Here is a 17381-nt window from a genome sequence, read left to right as displayed (position 1 = left end):
CTAAAAAAAGGAGCACACAACAGAATACAGCAAGTGCAAACAATGAGGGGGTGGGGAGAAATAAAATAAATCATAAAGGAAAAAGAGACGTGACTAAAGCAGTTGATGGGATGGTAACAGAATCATTTTATAGGTTAGGCATTATGTCTTTCCAAGTCTGTGGAAACAGCACCCACTCCATTGGGGCATCCCAGCTTTTGGGAAGTCACTGGTCCCATGGGAACCCCTACTCTTGGAGCCCGTCTCACTTGCCCAGTATGGGAACCTTCTGGAGACATTGTCGGGGCTGGGGAACTGTCTCCAGGACTTGGGGCAGGTAACTGACCAGACATTTATTTTTTCTGTGACAGTGACTTAATAATACCTTTCAGTGCTTCTTTCACATAGGGATCTAAAGAACCCCTCGCATATTAGTTAATTAATTCTTTACCCCCTATTAATTATTCCTGGCAGGTAGGAGGCACACACAGGTTAATTAACTTGCCCTAATTCCAGATGCTTGGGTTCACTGCTGGCTTTGACACAGCTTTTATTGGGTAGCAGGAAAGACCCTTTTCCCCCAGTCTCGATCTACCTTTCTGTTAAATTGGGGCAACCAGCAACAGTACTTTCTCTTATCGGAGGGCTACTGATGACTTGGTTAAATGACCAGGCCGTTTTAGCATTGCGAGCAACCTTACTAGTTCTCTGGCCCAACTTGCAAGGATGTGGAAACCCACGGCAAGCAGGTGAAACTGCCAGGCCCATTGAGGCAGTCTGTTGCGATCAGGGTTAAGCCAGAACATCGATTCACATTAGTAGCCTTCCCTGGTCTAAATCTGTGTGCTTTCCATACCACTTTGCCACACTTGGGTGTTTTAACATCTGGAAACTTAAGATGCTCTAGAAGAAAGTGATTCAAAGTAGAGAATTCCCTAGGAAGTTTTTATTGCTCTCATAAAAGTCATTTCAGGAGCAAGCGTTTTTGTTTTTGTTTTCACATGCATAAGAAAGTATCTCACAGGAGTCAAGTCCCATGGGTTAAAAAAAAAAAGCTGTCTTGGGAGGCTGCAGTGAGGGAAAAAAAGAATTTTGGCTTTTTCTGATCTATAATCCTCAATCTAAAAAGTAGCTAGGAATGAATTCCTGTTTATCTAAGGGTAATGAGAAAGAACAAAGCACAGGCAAATGAAAATCACAAAAAGATTTCCAAACCTCATGCTTAGAATCATAGAATGCTAAAGCTGGACTTTTAGATACTTGCTTTACTGATGAGGAAACAGAAATCCAGAGAGAAGGGATTTGTGAAAGTTTAGCTGGTGGCAGCCTATATATATATATATTTATAAACATATATTTAGTTCCCAAAGACCTATTACAATTGATATTTGGTATTATTCTTTTCCTTTCACCTGTGAACCCACTAGGAGGCTTGCTAAACAGAAGTTTAGAGGCCAGAATGATTCCTTATTAAAAAAGGAGAGACATAAACTTGTAATAAATAAAGTGGTCAATGTCATTCCTTTAATGGGTGGATGATAAGACAGTGCTTAGCCCAGGATTCCAAATCATTTTTTAAAATTTTTTATTGGGATAATATATGCATAACATCAGGTTGCCCATTTTAACAACGTTCAAGCACAGCAGGTCCTCATTTTACGTGACCAATATGTTCTAAGACCCTTGTCATAAGCTGAAAATTGCTCATTTGGGTGAATCCCGTTACTTAATACGTATTTCTCATAAAAACATACCTAACACACATTTTTAATAAACAAGGCAAATAAACACTCTAATAAAACAATAAACAAAAGTAATCATGGAAATAATTTCTTAAAAATTTTATTCTCTGCCTTTATTTTGTTCGATTGCCAATCGAGTTTGTGCGTTGAGTTCTTGTAAAACAAGGTCTTACTGTATACAAGTCAGTGGTATTAATTGCATTCACCGTGTTGTGCTGCCAGCACCCACCATCCAGTACCAAAACTTTTCCATCCCCCCCAACAGATGGAATCTTTTTTTCTTTTCTACGCCAGAGCTGGGAGACTAACTTGGCCAACAGAAGTCAAATCCTCTTTTCTCTCTCCATCCCTTTCTCCTTTAGGAGCCAGCTCTTTCTCACACACAGGGAGGTATTTCAGAGAGTGAAATGCTGAGCGTTTCACAGTTGTTGTCATTCCATGCCTAGGGCGACGTCTGTTCGGTCAGGGCTCTCTAAGTGGTCCGTTTCTGTGGGGGGCATCTCTGGGTGAGCGAGGGGTGAGGATGAGATGTGCAGATGCGACTGGTTCAGGTTGCACTGAAATGATTTATGATTCCAGGGAAACTGAGTTGGTTTGCCTGGTGACCTTGGATTCTAGGACAGTTGGTAGAGTGAGTGAGAAGCCTTGGGCTCCCTGATTTTCTAGACATTGGCCTTGAACTTTTCCATCATCATCAGTGCTGTTGTCATCACGGATTCGTGATTCAGCCCCTGGCGTGCGCACGGTGCTGCAGTAGCCACAGACAGGCTACAGGGATATTCTTTCTTGGTCACTCTTCGCAGGCTTCGGCTGTGGAAAAGCTCATCTGCTGGTTAGCCAGGGCATCAGGCTGCGAATTCCTTCTATATCTTTAAATTCAGTGATGGTCTGATGAGCTGGTAATTAATTGTGACTTCACGACCTAGAACTCATCATTTCTGTCCCACCTGCCATGTTGCTTGCTTTGAGTAGTCCCATTTCACCCGTCTTGACTTTCAGCTTCTTGAATATTGAGGTTTTGTTTTCAAAGCCAATGACTCACCACCCATTTCAGTCCGTACTTTCCTCAGGCTGAGCGATCCCTCCAAGCTCACCTTTCTTTCGTTGTTCAGTCCCTGCCATTCTGGAAGGAATTACTTTTTAAAAAAAGATTTATTTATTTATTTTTTATTTCTCTCCCCTTTCCCTCCCCACCCCCGTTGTCTGCTCTCTGTGTCCATTCGCTGTGTGTTCTTCTGTGACCCCTTGACTTCTCAGTGGCACCGGGAATCTGTCTCTTTTTGTTGCGTCATCTTGTTGTGTCAGCTCTCTGTGTGTGCGGCGCCACTCCAGGGCAGGCTGCACTTTCTTTCATGCTGGACGGCTCTCCTTACGGGGCACACTTCTTGCACGTAGGGCACGCGGGGGACACCCCCGTGTGGCATGGCACTCCTTGTGCACATCAGCACTGCCCGTGGCCAGCTCACCACATGGGTCAGGAGGCCCTGGGTTTGAACCCTGGACCTCCCATGTGGTAGGCGGATGCTCTATCCATTGAGCCAAATCCGCTTCCCTGGAAGGAGTTACTTTGAACTCACCCTGGTCTATGTAATACTTTACACGTGAGAGGAGCGGGCTGTGAGTTTTGGGAAGAACGTTCTGGCATTGGAGGGGGCAGGCAGACGTGTCGCGGAGCTGTGGTCAGTAGGACTGTGACGTGTCGTCTTTGACCCATTGCTGGGGACAGACGGATGGAAATTTATGCTGTTGCTAAATAGTGCTCCAGGAAAAGATGACACGTGGTGGCAAAGAAAGTATAATTCCCAGGCAGTGTGTCTATGTAGACTCTCTTTGTTAACCTCGAGCTGGGCGTTCAACTGTCTGAAGTTTTGTTTTACCAGTTCCCTGAAGAGGAAAATGAAAAATTTCTCCTCAGAAGAAGTGTAAGAGTTACTGAGGCATTCTCTCTGCTGCAGGACAAGAAAGAACAGGAATTTAGACCGACAGGCATACATACATTTATACTTGTATTCTGTGGGCATTCTCAGCAGCAAATTCCAGCTCCGAGACAAACCGAGACTGACTTTGACTCAGGGGAAGCGTGCTGTGGGAAAGGATGACCAACTAGTGTGGGAGGCCACCAGTGGCCCCCAGCCCCACAGTAAAACCTGTCCTGAGATGGCCTGGAGGTCGCGTGTGTCCTCACATTATCAGTCAGAGCGCTCTGGTGTGCAGTAGGATGCTGCTCACAACACAAGGAGACCTGAACTCTCATGAAGAAAATCACACACATACACACACACAGTGCCATCACATCTAGCTGAAATGTTTTGCACTTATCCCAGAGTTTTAAAAACAGCCCAGGGAAGCAGACTTGGCCCAGTGGTTAGGGCATCTGTCTACCACATGGGAGGTCCACGGTTCAAACCCCGGGCCTCCTTGACCTGTGTGGAGCTGGCCCATGCGCAGTGCTGATGCGCGCAAGGAGTGCCCTGCCACGCAGGGGTGTCCCCCACGTAGGGGAGCCCCACGTGCAAGGAGTGTGCCCCATAAGGAGAGCCGCCCAGCGCGAAAGAAAGTGCAGCCTGCCTATGAATGGTGCTGCCCACATGGAGAGCTGACACAACAAGATGACGCAATAAAAAAACCAGATTCCCATGCCACTGACAACAACAGAAGTGGACAAAGAAGAAGATGCAGCAAATAGACACAGAGAACAGACAACCGGGGCAGCGGGGAAGGGGAGAGAAATAAATAAAATAAATAAATCTTTAAATAGATAAATAAATAAAAAATAAAAACAGCCCAAGCTCGCGTTGCTGATGGGGACTTGAGCTTGTCCTCTGAAGACACATGTTGTGTCATTTGCCCATCATGTTGATTCCTCAGAAAGTGCCATCTCAGAGCTCAGGACTCAAAAGCCCTCTTGGTGGAGATCCCCGGTGCTTCGCTGTAAACCGATTATAAATAATTTATTCCAGACCCATGCACACAAACTCTGTGACTGTCACTACAATACTTTTTGCCTCCCAAGACTGGATTGGCAGACTGATGAAGCTGTGAAGAGGGTCTCCTGAGAGTGGTCTTGTGCCCTTGGCGGAGAATTAAAATTCACTGAGGATGGTGTCGGTAACCAAAATATATTTAAAGAAAAACAGTGGGAAGCAGATGTGGCTCCAGTCATTGGGCTTCTGCCCACCATATGGGAGGACCCGGGTTTGATCCCTGGAGCCGCCTGGTGAAAAAAGAAGAGAAAACATGCTTGCGTGCCGAGCCAATGCCCGCATGGTGAGCCAGTGCCCGTGCATGTTCGTCATGCAGCAAGATGATGATGCATCAAAAAGAGAGACAAGCGGAGAGTCAAGGTGAAGCGCAGCAGAAACCAGGAACTGAGGTGGCGCAATTGACAGGGAACTTCTCTCTCCATCAGAGGTCCCCAGGATAAAATCCCGGTGAATCCTAGAGGAGAGAAAATGAGAAGAGAAGACAACACAGAAAAAACAGCAGGGCAGGAGGAGGGGAAGGGGAAATATAAATAAATCAATCTTAAAAAAACAGTTTGGGTTGGGGGAAAATACACCAAACATAAGATAAGGAATATAGTTGGTAGTAATATTTCGACGATGCTCTTGCGTGGTTTGTAACAAATATTTCACACCAGTGACAAGAGTTGGTGGAAGGGTGATGTGGGAGACCCCTGGGTGATGTTATGTATGTTTACTTTGTAAGTTTGCCATCTTTACTATACACTTATTGTTTATGTGTGTTCATGTATGAACGATATACTTCAATAAAAAAAAAAAGAAGCGAAAAAAAAAATTCGCTGGGGACAGTGTGCCCTCTGATTTGGGGACTGCGTTGGGTGGGCATCACGTGGGAGCTCTGCGAAGGCTCTGAAGGAAGCCAGGGGTGAGTGAGTTGTGTTTTCACACGAGCTTCATCTGCGTGCAAAGCCCGCCTCCTGGGTCCCCGCGGCTCCGCCCAGCTGGCCTCCCTCGACCCCACGCAGCAGTTGCGGGGTCCTGTCCGGGATCGAATGCGGATCTTGGCACCAGGAGGGTCTTGCTTTCCAGGATCCAGCACAGGCACACAGGGGCACGCGCTCCCAAGCCGGCCAGCACAAAGCCCAGTGGTCTCCACGCACCTGCCGAGACAATTGTACTTGCGGCCCCCGGGGACCACGAGCTCAAGTGACTGCCGCCAGCTGTCCCAGAGGATGGTGGCTCTCCATCCCAGGCCTTCTCGCTCCAGGATAGCGTGTGACTCTCACCAGTGGCTCCTGCTGCTTCCCGGGCCGCTGTCCTTTTCCCAAGGTCGTGTCAGCCAACCTGAGTCCTTGGGCCAGATGGGCACAAAGCCTCTGCCAGACCCCAGACATCCTTCATCCTTGCAGAAGATCAAGGCTTGGGCCTTTTCCTGCCCACCACTTGTCCCACCTGAAAAAGGGCGCTACTGACTTTAGCAGTGGCTGCAAAGCGTTTTACGTCTACTTTCAAAACCCAAAACCAGAGTGCGTTTGCTGACATCAGCCATTGTTCTCCGAGACCAGAGCCTGTTAAACAAAACACCTGGACCCACCTTTTGTTTTTTTTAGCCCCCCCACCCACCTTGTGGCTTTTTGAGTGTTGTCTGTTCTCTGTGTCCATTTGCCGCGCGTTCTTCTCCGTCTGTATTTATTGATTTAATTTCCCCTCCCTGCTTGCAGCTTGCTTGCTGTCTGCTCTCTGTGTCCATTCACTGAGCACTCTTCTGTGTTTTTGCTTGTCTCCCTTTTTTGTTGCATCACCTTGCTGAGTCGGCTCTCCACGGCACCAGCGGGCTGGGTGGCTCTCTGCAGTGTGCGGGCGAGCCTGCCTTCACAAGGAGGCCCCGGGACGCGAACACAGGACCTCCCATATGGCAGATGGGAGCCCAACTGATTGAGCCACAGCCGCTTCCCTGGGTCCCCCTTTTTGATGGTCTCTGTTGTATCAGGTACTTGACTTCTGAACAGAGTTCACTGCAAAATGAGCAAGATCAATGGAAACCTCTTCTGTGTCCTTGGTCATAAATCCCTTTCCTTTCTCTAAGAATACGTTTACTTCCTTTTTTCTTTTCTTTTTTTTTAGGTACCAGGGCTGGGAATTAAACCTGGGACCTCATAGGTGGGAAGCCACATTGGCTTCCCTGAGTTGGTTTTTTCATTTGTTTGCTTGTTGTGTTTTTAGAAGGTGCTGGGGATTGAACCTGGGATCTTGTATGTGGGAAGCTGGTGCCCAACCATTTGAGCTACATCTGCTTCCAACTTCTTGATAACAGAAGACTAATGTGCCACAACGAAAGCTGAGAAACACTGAGTAAGTAAATAGCTTAGTTGGTTTGCAAACTTGCTGTGAGCGGGGACCAGTGGGTGGCATGGTGATTCCAGGGATATGGCCCAACCCTTGGACCCAGATATCTAAATGACAGCCCAAACTATGCAATAAATCCACTAAAAAGAGTGGGTTTAGTTTTCTATTTCTATTTCTCTGGTTCCCTGTGGGACAGGAATAGAAATCTTGAAATGCTACAATGTCCCCTTCTTGTGGGGTTTTCTACCGTAAATTTTCTAGATTCGAACCACTTTCCGAGAGCTCAAAGCAATGAATGTTAAGGAAGACTCCCACCACCAAGTCTAGTTCTTAACCATTGCATCTCACTTTTTATCCAACCTGATTGGAGAAGGAGGCAAGGAAAATCCGATAAGCAAATAGTCCAGTACACAGGAAATTCGTATAGATGTTATGTATGAATGAATAATTGTCAAAGAATTACAATTCACCCGACAGTAAAACTAACTGAAACAAATTAATCTCTCTCCTGGGTGAGTCATAAGATACTTAGGTATGCCACGTGGCCTCGTTTTATTACTATCAGCATCAGCCATTTTTGTGCAAGCAAGTGTGTAAGAGGACAATAGCTAAAAGATGCTGATTAACAGAATATTTCTCATATCAGGAAAGCTCCTAGCACTTATCTGGCACTTTTGGCCATTGGCATCATGTAAGATGATTAGCAAAGCTCACAGCTCTATGGTGTGTAGCTCTTTATTGTTCAGAAGAGAAATCGAAGAGGTGGGAGGCAACAGAGTCGGTGCGATTTCTTTCCCTCGTACAGCTCTTGAGTCTCCTCCACCAGGGTAGTTTTACCGAGTGTGGCCATGAGTCTTGACCTTGAACTCCATTGCTCTCTCTTGGGTGGATGCCTTTTCCCAATGAAGAGGGTTGCTTCATTCCTTTTTTTTCCCCTTCTGTGCAGTTGGGAGTTTTTATTCAAGTCAAGTATTGGCGGTACACTAATAAAAGTCCTGCTATGATGGCGATGGTGGGTTTTATTGCATCAAGAGGCAGATGGCACAAGGGACACAAGGCTTGATATCCTTCCCGTGATGACTCCTTTAAAGGCAGAGGAGGAGAAGAGGTGGGATGGCTTCTTGAGGACCTACTCAGCTTATGGGCCAACAATTTTCTCTATGGGTGCAGTTGAGAATGAGGTGAGAGTGGAGCTATCAGAGCTTCCCAGCAATGCTACCCTGTGAAATCCTGACCAGCTTGAGTCGTGATTTATCCTTTTCAGAGAAGCGAACTTTCCTTCCAACACTTAATTCTCCCTAGCTCTGAGGTATGTGGCGTCTTCTGTCATTTAATCTTGGTAAACGCACCAAAGTCCCCATGCTAGAAACAAACACGAAAATATGCAAAGAGGATGTATGTGACAGGCGTGTGAAGACACTGACATTTTTTTTCGTTTTGAGCACCTGCTGGGTGCCAGGAACTGGGCTTGGCACTTTAGCCCACCAACTCATCCCATCTCCCCCATGCTCCTGGAATGGTTTGCAAACAGGATGAAACTAAAGCTCAAAGCGTTTAGGTGACTCATTCGATGTTAAATGTCACAGAGGTAAGGAGTGGCACTGCACGGCCGCTGCTTCTTTCTCATGTGACAGCGAGCCAAGTTTCTTTCTTCCTTTATTTTCTCTCATTTAGTTGTTTCCGATGATCTCTTACCTTTCCTTCTGGCCTCTTCTCCTTCGCATCCTACTTTTCTCGTTTTCCACCCACTGCAGGCCTGTCTGCCTTAATTCATGCTTCCTGTTACTCTGAAATCCGGGTGAGCATCTGCAGTCCTTTCTTTCAAGCCTTTCACTCCACTGGACAGTGGATCCTTTAATCTTTTCCCGGGGACGTGCAAGTGAGCGCCGAGTGTGTGCACATGGGTGGGTGCGGGCGCGCGTGTGCATGCGCGTTGAACCCTTGCCAGAATCTTCCTGGGGTCTCTGCCCCAGGCTCCGGGGCTCCTGAAATGAGATGGGAAAAAAAAAAGAGACACATGCTGGCAGCAGCTCCAGCCCACTGGCCAGATGGCCTGCTCTCCCTTTAACACAGCACCAGGCGTTGCTGCGGCCCTGCCTTGGAAACTGCCTGTGCTGGCATCTTCTCACATTTATTTGACAGCCTTGCCAGTCCAGCACCCTCTGGGAGTGAAAAAAAAAAAAAAAGTAAAAATGGAAACAACCATGTCAACCCTCTCAGTTCCAGACCCAGTCCCTCGCAGTTTTAAATCCTGCCTTCTTGGGGCTTGGCGATCCAGTGACTGACGGAGGCCGGGCTCATGTGTCCCTTCGAGTTTTGATGTGATATTTGTCAGTCCCAAAGAAGCCTGAGAAACCAGGTCAGATGTTTGTGCCTTTAGTTGTGTAGGGTTTTATGCGGGTGGGAGGAGTGGGCCCCAAACCACTGCCACTCAAGTCCTGGGGGTGTAGAAGTCTAGGGATGACAAAGGGACAATTAGTGAGTGATGTTTATGTATGAGCAGGTGGCCATTGGGCATTTTTTGTAATCTGCTGCCACTTTGCTCTGTAGACAGCCTTTCCGATGATTTCCCTGTTGATTACATCACAGGAATTTGAGACAGAAAAACCTGTTGGAGCCTCCTACTTTCTCTTGCCAATGAATATGGAATTATGTGTAAATAAAAATGCAGACCTTTCCGGAAGAGGCAGGAAGAATTTCAAGAGTTTCTTAGAGAAAAAGCTTCAAAATTCTTGATCCTCTCTCGTCTCCTCTCACCCGGTCAACCGAAGATCCAGAACTCATGTCTCAGCTCTTTCCATGATTTCCCACCATCCCTGGGCTAAAAATTGCACTTGAATTTAGGAAAAAAAAATGTTTCGTAAAATTCGACTTGATGTAAGACAAATTAGACCGGTTAAGGGGGACTTGAGTTTAGTTAGTTCAAGCGTAGCCAGTCATTCTGGTTTGCCTGAGGCTGAGGGATGTTTCCCAGGTTTTGAGACGATGTTAAATTCAGCGACGTGCTGGGCAGCCCGAGATTAGGATGGGGTTTTATTTTACCTCCCACATTGGTGGGAGATAACAATGGGCAGACTGCATTGCAAATTAAGAACAGTGGACATTGCTGACTATTTGGAGCAAGAACCCCATGTAAATGGAAAGGAAATAAAGCCCCTTTTGGGGGTCTTCTCAAAAAACATGAACTCTACCCCATTATGGAGACTGATGCAACATCAAATATTTGGCCTCTGTCAGCGGCACCCGTGGCATACCGTGTGGTAGGAAAGGATGATGAGAAAAAAAAAATTAGAGTTATATCCAAAATTGTTTTAGTATCCCATTTCATAATACACAGTGAATCTATCTTTCATAAATGTACGAAAGACTTCTTAAATCTTTTTTTTTAAATCCTTACCGACTAATGAATGGTAAATATGTTTAATGCAGTAACAAGAATAATCAGTCTTAAAGATCCCATCTTGGAAAAGAGTTATTCTTCCAAATTCCTTTGCTTGTTAGGTCAACAAGGAACATGAGGTTGGCTTGCATCTGCAAACACAAAGTGCTTGCCAGGTCATGATAATATTACAACTGTTGTGTAGGTGCCAAGGACAGGGATGGCACGACAGTAAGATTCCATTCAGCAAGTAGGAGCTCGTTCAGGGTTTAGAAAGAAGGTTTATGAAATAGAGTAGGATATGATTTTCATGACCACTATTCATCCCTTTGGCATTAGGCATTCATTGATGCGACTTGGCTTTTCACTTGACAATATCCAGAAGGCAGGGATGGAAACCACAATCCAAGTATGTTGAGCAGCTAGCGGAATGGGAGCAAAACATATCTAGTTACCTTATCAAGGAGTGGCTCCATGGAAAGCCCAATAGACTGGAAATTGGGAATGCCGAGGCACGATCCTGACTTTCCAGTGACTTCCTTAGTGACTTTGGCCAAGCCACTCAATACTTCTGGGGTCTTGTCTTCCTTCTATGTAAATGAAGGCATCAGCTCAGATGCCAGCTCTAAGATCCAGCATTTCTCATGATACTTTGACCTGTAGCAGCCCATTGATATTGAAATCGCCCCGTGGCTTCAGATACCACCATCGTGGGCTCGATTTTCTGGAAAATGGTGGCTGGTTGCGAGCAATGTGGTCTGGGATGGTTCTAAGAGACCCATGCTTAGTTTGCAAAAACAAGATGAAGCGCCTGAATTAGAAAAATCAAAACATAGCTAGGTTTACAATGCACAGGAGCCAGAAATAGGAGATGCGTGGAGTATCAGCAACATCTTCAGGAGAGCTGATAAAGGTGGAGGGGAGACCCAGCCCGGCTTGTAGATGAGAATTAGAGGCAGACCACGGAGGAAACCACATAGCTGGATCCCATGGCCCACCTCCAGGCCCCGGCTGTGCTCCCGCCTCTCCTCTCTGCTTCAGCCAGGCTCGGGCAAATGCCACGGCAAGCAAATTAGGCTGGGCTGGGAAGCTCACCAAGAACTTCGAGTAAACTCCAGCATGTTTCACGCAAGGTAAACACGTCGGTGTGTGCCTTGAGGGCGGGAAGGATTTAGGCTTTAAGGAGCTGCCATGAATTCGCGGTTAACTTCTCTCTCTCTTTTTTTAGATGCCGGTTCCTTCTGAGCGTGTTGATTTTGGAGGTTGTACTTTAGCACGGCTAATCTTGAGCCCTTCCCAGCCGATAACATTCCTCTGGAATGACAACATCCCCCAAGCCAATTTGGCAACCACAGAGCCACAGGTTTGGGTGCATACACCTGGAGATGAAGGACTCCAGACACAGGGGAGGGAAAAAAAAAATGAACCCAAGGTGCGCCCGGGTCCTTCCCCCAGCGCCTGGGACTTGATCCTAGAGGCCTGGTATGCAATGAATTAAAGTTCCCTCATTTGATGTTCAGAAATAGTCGGGTGTCACCTGGCCTCCTGAGCTTAAAAATTAATGGCCTGGAACCCAGCAACTTCCCTTGCATGAGTCACAACCCGCCACGCTCTATACGAATCAGAGAAATACCTGATGAGCAGATGGGACTTGCGCTCAGCCCCCGCGGGCCAGCGAGCTCAGGCTGCGACAGGCCAGGTGAGAAAGTGAATTCCTGAGTGGTGTCTGTTCCACGGAGAACATCCTGCCCGCAGTGCAGGAGGAATTTAGGGCTGGAGGCGAGGAGCGGCGGAATGCAGGGCAGAGGGCAGAGGCATTCTGGGAGGGAGGTTGGAGGCCAACGCAGAAGCTGGAGGGGACTGTCAGTCCACACGGCAAAATGATGCCCAGAAGGCAAGAGCAGAGGGCAGGGCGCAGCTGGCCTGCCCAGCCTGCCTCCAGTGACCTTAGCTGACAAGTAGCTGCCTGCCCATCCGCGTGCCTGCTGCAGCAGCCAAGGGTTATCTCCGGTGGCGGGTGGACCAGAAGCCTGGCTTGGAAATCAGCATGAGCACAGAGGCCCTTTCAGCGAGAAGGGACCACTCCCAAGAAGGCTGCATGGCCGGGGACTGAAATAAAAGGCGCTGGAAAGAAAGCTCTCCTGGGACTGAGCTCCTTTGGACTGAGGCAGGTCCCAGGAGCCTGGTGCAGCTAGTGGCACAGAGTCCCAGCCCTGACACACGCAGGCCGATTACCCGAGCTGCTGGTTACAGAGTGATGGCTCTCCACTGACCACTGCTCTGCAGGGCTGCCTTCGCGGTCCCCATCTCCCTAGAGACTCTTATTTAAAATTATCATTATTTATTTATTTCTCTCCCCTCCCCCACCCCCAGCTGTCTGCTCTCTGTGTCCATTTTGCTGCGTGTTCTTCTTTGTCCGCTTCTGTTGTTGTCAGCGGCACGGGAATCTGTGTTTCTTTTTGTTGGCGTCATCTTGCTTTTTCAGCTCTCCGTGTGTGCGGCGCCATTCCTGGGCAGGCTGCACTTTCTTTCGCGCTGGGCGGCTCTCCTTACGGGGCGCACTCCTTGCACGTGGGACTCCCCTACGCGGGGGACACCCCTGTGTGGCATGGCACTCCTTGCGTGCATTAGCACTGCAGGTGGGTCAGTTCCACACGGGTCAAGGAGGCCCGGGGTTTGAACTGCGGACCTCCCATGTGGTAGACGGACGCCCTAACCACTGGACCAAGTCCGCTTCCCCCTCCCTAGAAACTCTTAAGTATTTTATTTTACAACCGTGTGGGCAGAGAGAAGAGCGCCTGACCGTTACATCGATGAAAGCATTTTCTCGAACCTCTAAGTTCATACCTTCCTTCTGATTTTAAACTAAATGAAAACTTTTTTTTGTGGGCCCCTAAAGGTACCGGGGACCCTAGGCCCTGGGTCCGGCCTGTCTAATGGAGAAGGTGGCCCTGCGGCGACGCCGGGAGAGCGTCAGAGGGTGATGACGGGGGAATACATTCCGTTCCACAGTTGGCCGGGATTCCGGGAAGAGCATCAGCTTTCCAGGTGGCTTAGCGTCTTTGTCTGTGAAATGGGATGATTGCATGGGGTTGCTCACAGGCTTTTCCTCCCTGGCCTGACTTATGAATTAACTGAAGTTGGTAGCAAAAAAGTGTTATGCCAATGTGGAAGCACTGAATGCGTGATTAAGATACAGACGATCTCATCAGGGATCGAAGTGTGTACAGCGTCTACCCCTTTACACTCGGAAGTTCTCCTTCCTGTGGGAGCAGCAGGTGGAGGGTGGGAGGTGTGTACTGTGACTCTGCCGTCCACTCAGGTTCACTGTCTCCAGCTCAGCTGTTGGGTAGAGGAGGTGCTGCACACAGCTTGTGATACTTGTTCACTTTTCCAGTTTTAAGGGCATTGGAGGGAAAATATTTAATATGATTTACTTCGCAATGGGGGAGATTAAGGCAAAGCAGGTTGTCTCCACGTTTCTCCTTTTCCCTTCATGTTGCATTTGTTTCTTCCTTCCTTTTTTCTCCTGTCATCCTTCTGCCTGATTTCTTGACACTTCTTTTAGGTTTTCACTCTTTCTTTCTTTCTCCTTCTATCTTAAGAATCATTTTTAAGGCTTGTTCCTCTTTATTATAATAATTATGCCAGGGGAGTGGATGCAACTCAGTGGTTTGAGTGTGCCTGTTTCCCATGTACAAGGTCCCGGGTTCAATCTCTGGTACTGTCTAAAATAAAATAAAAATAATCATGCTATTTTACTGGGCCACGGTTTGGCAATAATATTGAGATGCTTCTGGAAGAAAGTGCGGCGAGGAGGGTGTCATCTCTATTTTTGAAAACGAAACAAAATTTTTTTTAAAACAGTAAGTGTTTTGAAGCTGTTGACCTCATCCACTCTGAAATCCCACCCTGGGGCTTCTGTCTAGTTAAACTTGGAGATAGCCAAAGCTGGAGTTAAATAGGGACTGTAAGAAAGGGACTCATAGCTGGACACAGGCTGGGGAACAGCTGTCTGGCTAGAAGTCAAAGGGGGGAAAGCCAAGGTGACCTGGCCAGTTCCTGGTGGCCCCATGGGTATGCGTAGCCTGGAAGGTCAAGGTGGCGAAGGTGAGAGGAGTCCAGCTTGGCATCGCCTGCCTCGGTGGGGCATCAGGGCCTTGAGAGAAAAGGGCAGAGAACAGGTGGCCGAGCTTTTTCCGCACGAAGGGTTGGTAAATATTTGTCGGCAAACAGCCCTGGCACCAGGGTACAAGCCCAAGCAAGGGCTTCATTAAACACAGTTTCTGCTTCAGATCATTAATTTGTTTTAATTAGGTGTCCACCGGTCCGAATGGATTGCACAACAGACTCTAAATGAATGGAACGCAGGGACAGGGCTCCAGTTCCCAGGTGGGCTGGGTTGGGGTGGGAATGGGAGCTGCGAGTGGAAGTGGGGAGGGGGACGGGTTCTTGGGGAAGGCCCTGTGGTTCCAGAATGAAATGGCACTGCCCCAAAAGACACCCACCCTGCTTAGGATTGGGCGCCTCTTCTGCTTACAATAGCCTTGACCGCCTTGGGGTGGGATACTTGACAGGGATTAATGGCCAACTGGGGTTAATAGCCTTCAGCTGTGGATTTTCGACCACCAGCCCCTCCCAGCCTGTCAATCCTGAGAAATGCTCTTAATCACAGTCGTTATTGCTTAATGAGCCTGGGTATATTGTGTGCCCCATCAATTCTGAATTCTATTATATGAAAAAAAAATTTTTTTTAATGTGGAAAAGGAGGGTGGGTTCAGGAAAAGGGTTCAGACTTATTTTCCTATTCCATTTTCGTGTGGGGTATGTTGGCATAGTTTAGCTCTTCCTTTCTATGTGTGAGCTAAAAAGACTCCAATTACCCATTTTTTTTAAAAATTACATTTTGTTTTTGAACTATAGGTCACCCTTCTTCTGCAAGGTTCAAAGGCACAGAATCTGCCTCTTTAGACCAGAAAATGATAAATAGATTAGGAATTACAAGAATTAGCTTCTAGCTCCTTTCTGGCCCTAACTTGCTTTCCTACCATGTAAGTATCTAGTTTCTACAACTGAAGCATCTAGTTTGGTGGTTCTCATCTGGTTGCACAATAAAGGTATCTGGAGGGCTTTAAAAAAAATTACTGATGCCCAGGACAAAAAAAAAATCTAATTTCTGGGGATAGGAGGTTTAAAACACTTCCCAGATGGTTCTGATGTAGAGCCAGGGATAAGCATCATGAAACTAGATCAATGGTTCTCAGATTTTAGAGTGCATCAGAATCACCTTGGAGGACCTGTTAAAAGACAGACTTCTGGACTCCATCTTCAGAATTTCTGATTCAATAGGTCTGGGGTGGAGCTCCCCTGCCCCTGACAATTTAATTCTAATTCTAAGAAGGTCTTCCTTCAGGAAACCTCTTCCAACAGACTTCTCCAGCATGGAATAATCTTTCCTCATTTGACCTTGGGTATTGCACACATCAGAGTCAGAATGTGTGTTGCTTTATAGTATTCTCAGTTTGTTTCATGAATGAATTCCTCAAACAAATTGCAAGACATGTGAGGACAGAAGTCAAGTTTTACAGACATTCGGTGTCTCTCCCTGTGTTGAGCAGGTAGGCAGAACTTTGCTAATGCTTGATCTTGTATCATGGATAGGAAAAGAACAATACTCTAAGGTGAAAGGATATGTTTACAGTGATATCTCTAGCTAGGGGAAGACTAAGGTGAAAGGATATGTTTACAGTGATATCTCTAGCTAGGGGAAGACTAAGACGGGTGAAAGTTTGGACCCTTCAGTACTTTGGCTCTCCAAGGGGAGAGCAGCATCTTCCAGAAGAGTGGTGTGGAATTCCACAAATCCAGCTCCAGGGACCAAGACAGCGCAGGCCAAAAGAGAGGGTCAGTGTCATGCGCTGTCAAATACTTCCTCATTTCAATCTTAGGTTCAGCTGCTCTTTCCGATAAAGCAGTTAAATAAGCTTGAAATATGAAGAACAGAATTGCAACTACAGATCAAACACTGAAATTGGGATGACACTATAATTTGATAATTGCTATTAATTACATGTCTCAACTAAGAAGAGTGCTTTTGTTCAGATTGAGGAGATATACGAGCTTATGCTAACACTGTTGAAACTTTAATGGACCTGAAAACTTGGGGGCTTATTTTAATAGCTGTGTTTTCTTTTCTTCCACATTTAATCAATCAACAAGTCATTGGATTTCTCCTCCTGAAATGCCTGCCTTTTCCACTGCCCTGGTTTAGGTCCTCAGTGTCTCTGGTTGATACCACTTGCTTTGAGCCAGTCTCCTTGGTTTTAGTCTCTCTTCCCTCCAAACTTTCCTACCATCCAAGTCATTGGTCCCCCAAAGCAGATTGAAACATAATGATCTCTCATTTAGAAAGTTCTGTTGGCTCTTCATTACTTATAGGGTAAAGTTCGAAACCTTTAGATGGGCATTCAAATCCTTCCTTTCGTTAAATCCTTCAATTTTCTTTCCTCCCAACCAGCTTGATGTTCTTTTATTTCCATGTCCATGATTTTACTCACTATTTTTTTTCTGTTTGCAATGACCTTACCTTCATATTAGTCTGTCCAATTCAAACTTTACCAGATTTCCTTGGTCGGGATTAATCTCTTTATTTCCTTAGGTTTACATCGTATTTTATTGAAACTCACTGAGTTATTTATGCATGTTTCTCTCTCCTTCTTAACTAGGATGGGAATAAAACAAAGAAGTCATGCTGTATTTACTTGTGGCCTTTCACAGAACATAACATTTTTCTTTGTCAAGTAGTAGGTATCCAACAGTTTTTTAGCTGAATTGAATAGCATGCAAAAAATACTCTTAATTTTTGATAGAGATTCCTGTGTCAACATGATTAGACATTGTGCACCTGCTTTGGTTGAATGAAAGAAAATATATGTTTGCCAATGGCTTAATAATGCACCTCTACCTTGGGCT

The sequence above is a fragment of the Dasypus novemcinctus genome, chromosome 28 (assembly GCF_030445035.2).
Source record: "Dasypus novemcinctus isolate mDasNov1 chromosome 28, mDasNov1.1.hap2, whole genome shotgun sequence".
Classification (NCBI taxonomy): Eukaryota; Metazoa; Chordata; class Mammalia; order Cingulata; family Dasypodidae; genus Dasypus; species Dasypus novemcinctus.
The sequence above is the reverse complement of the archived record's forward strand: the minus strand, read 5'-3'. Positions refer to the sequence as shown.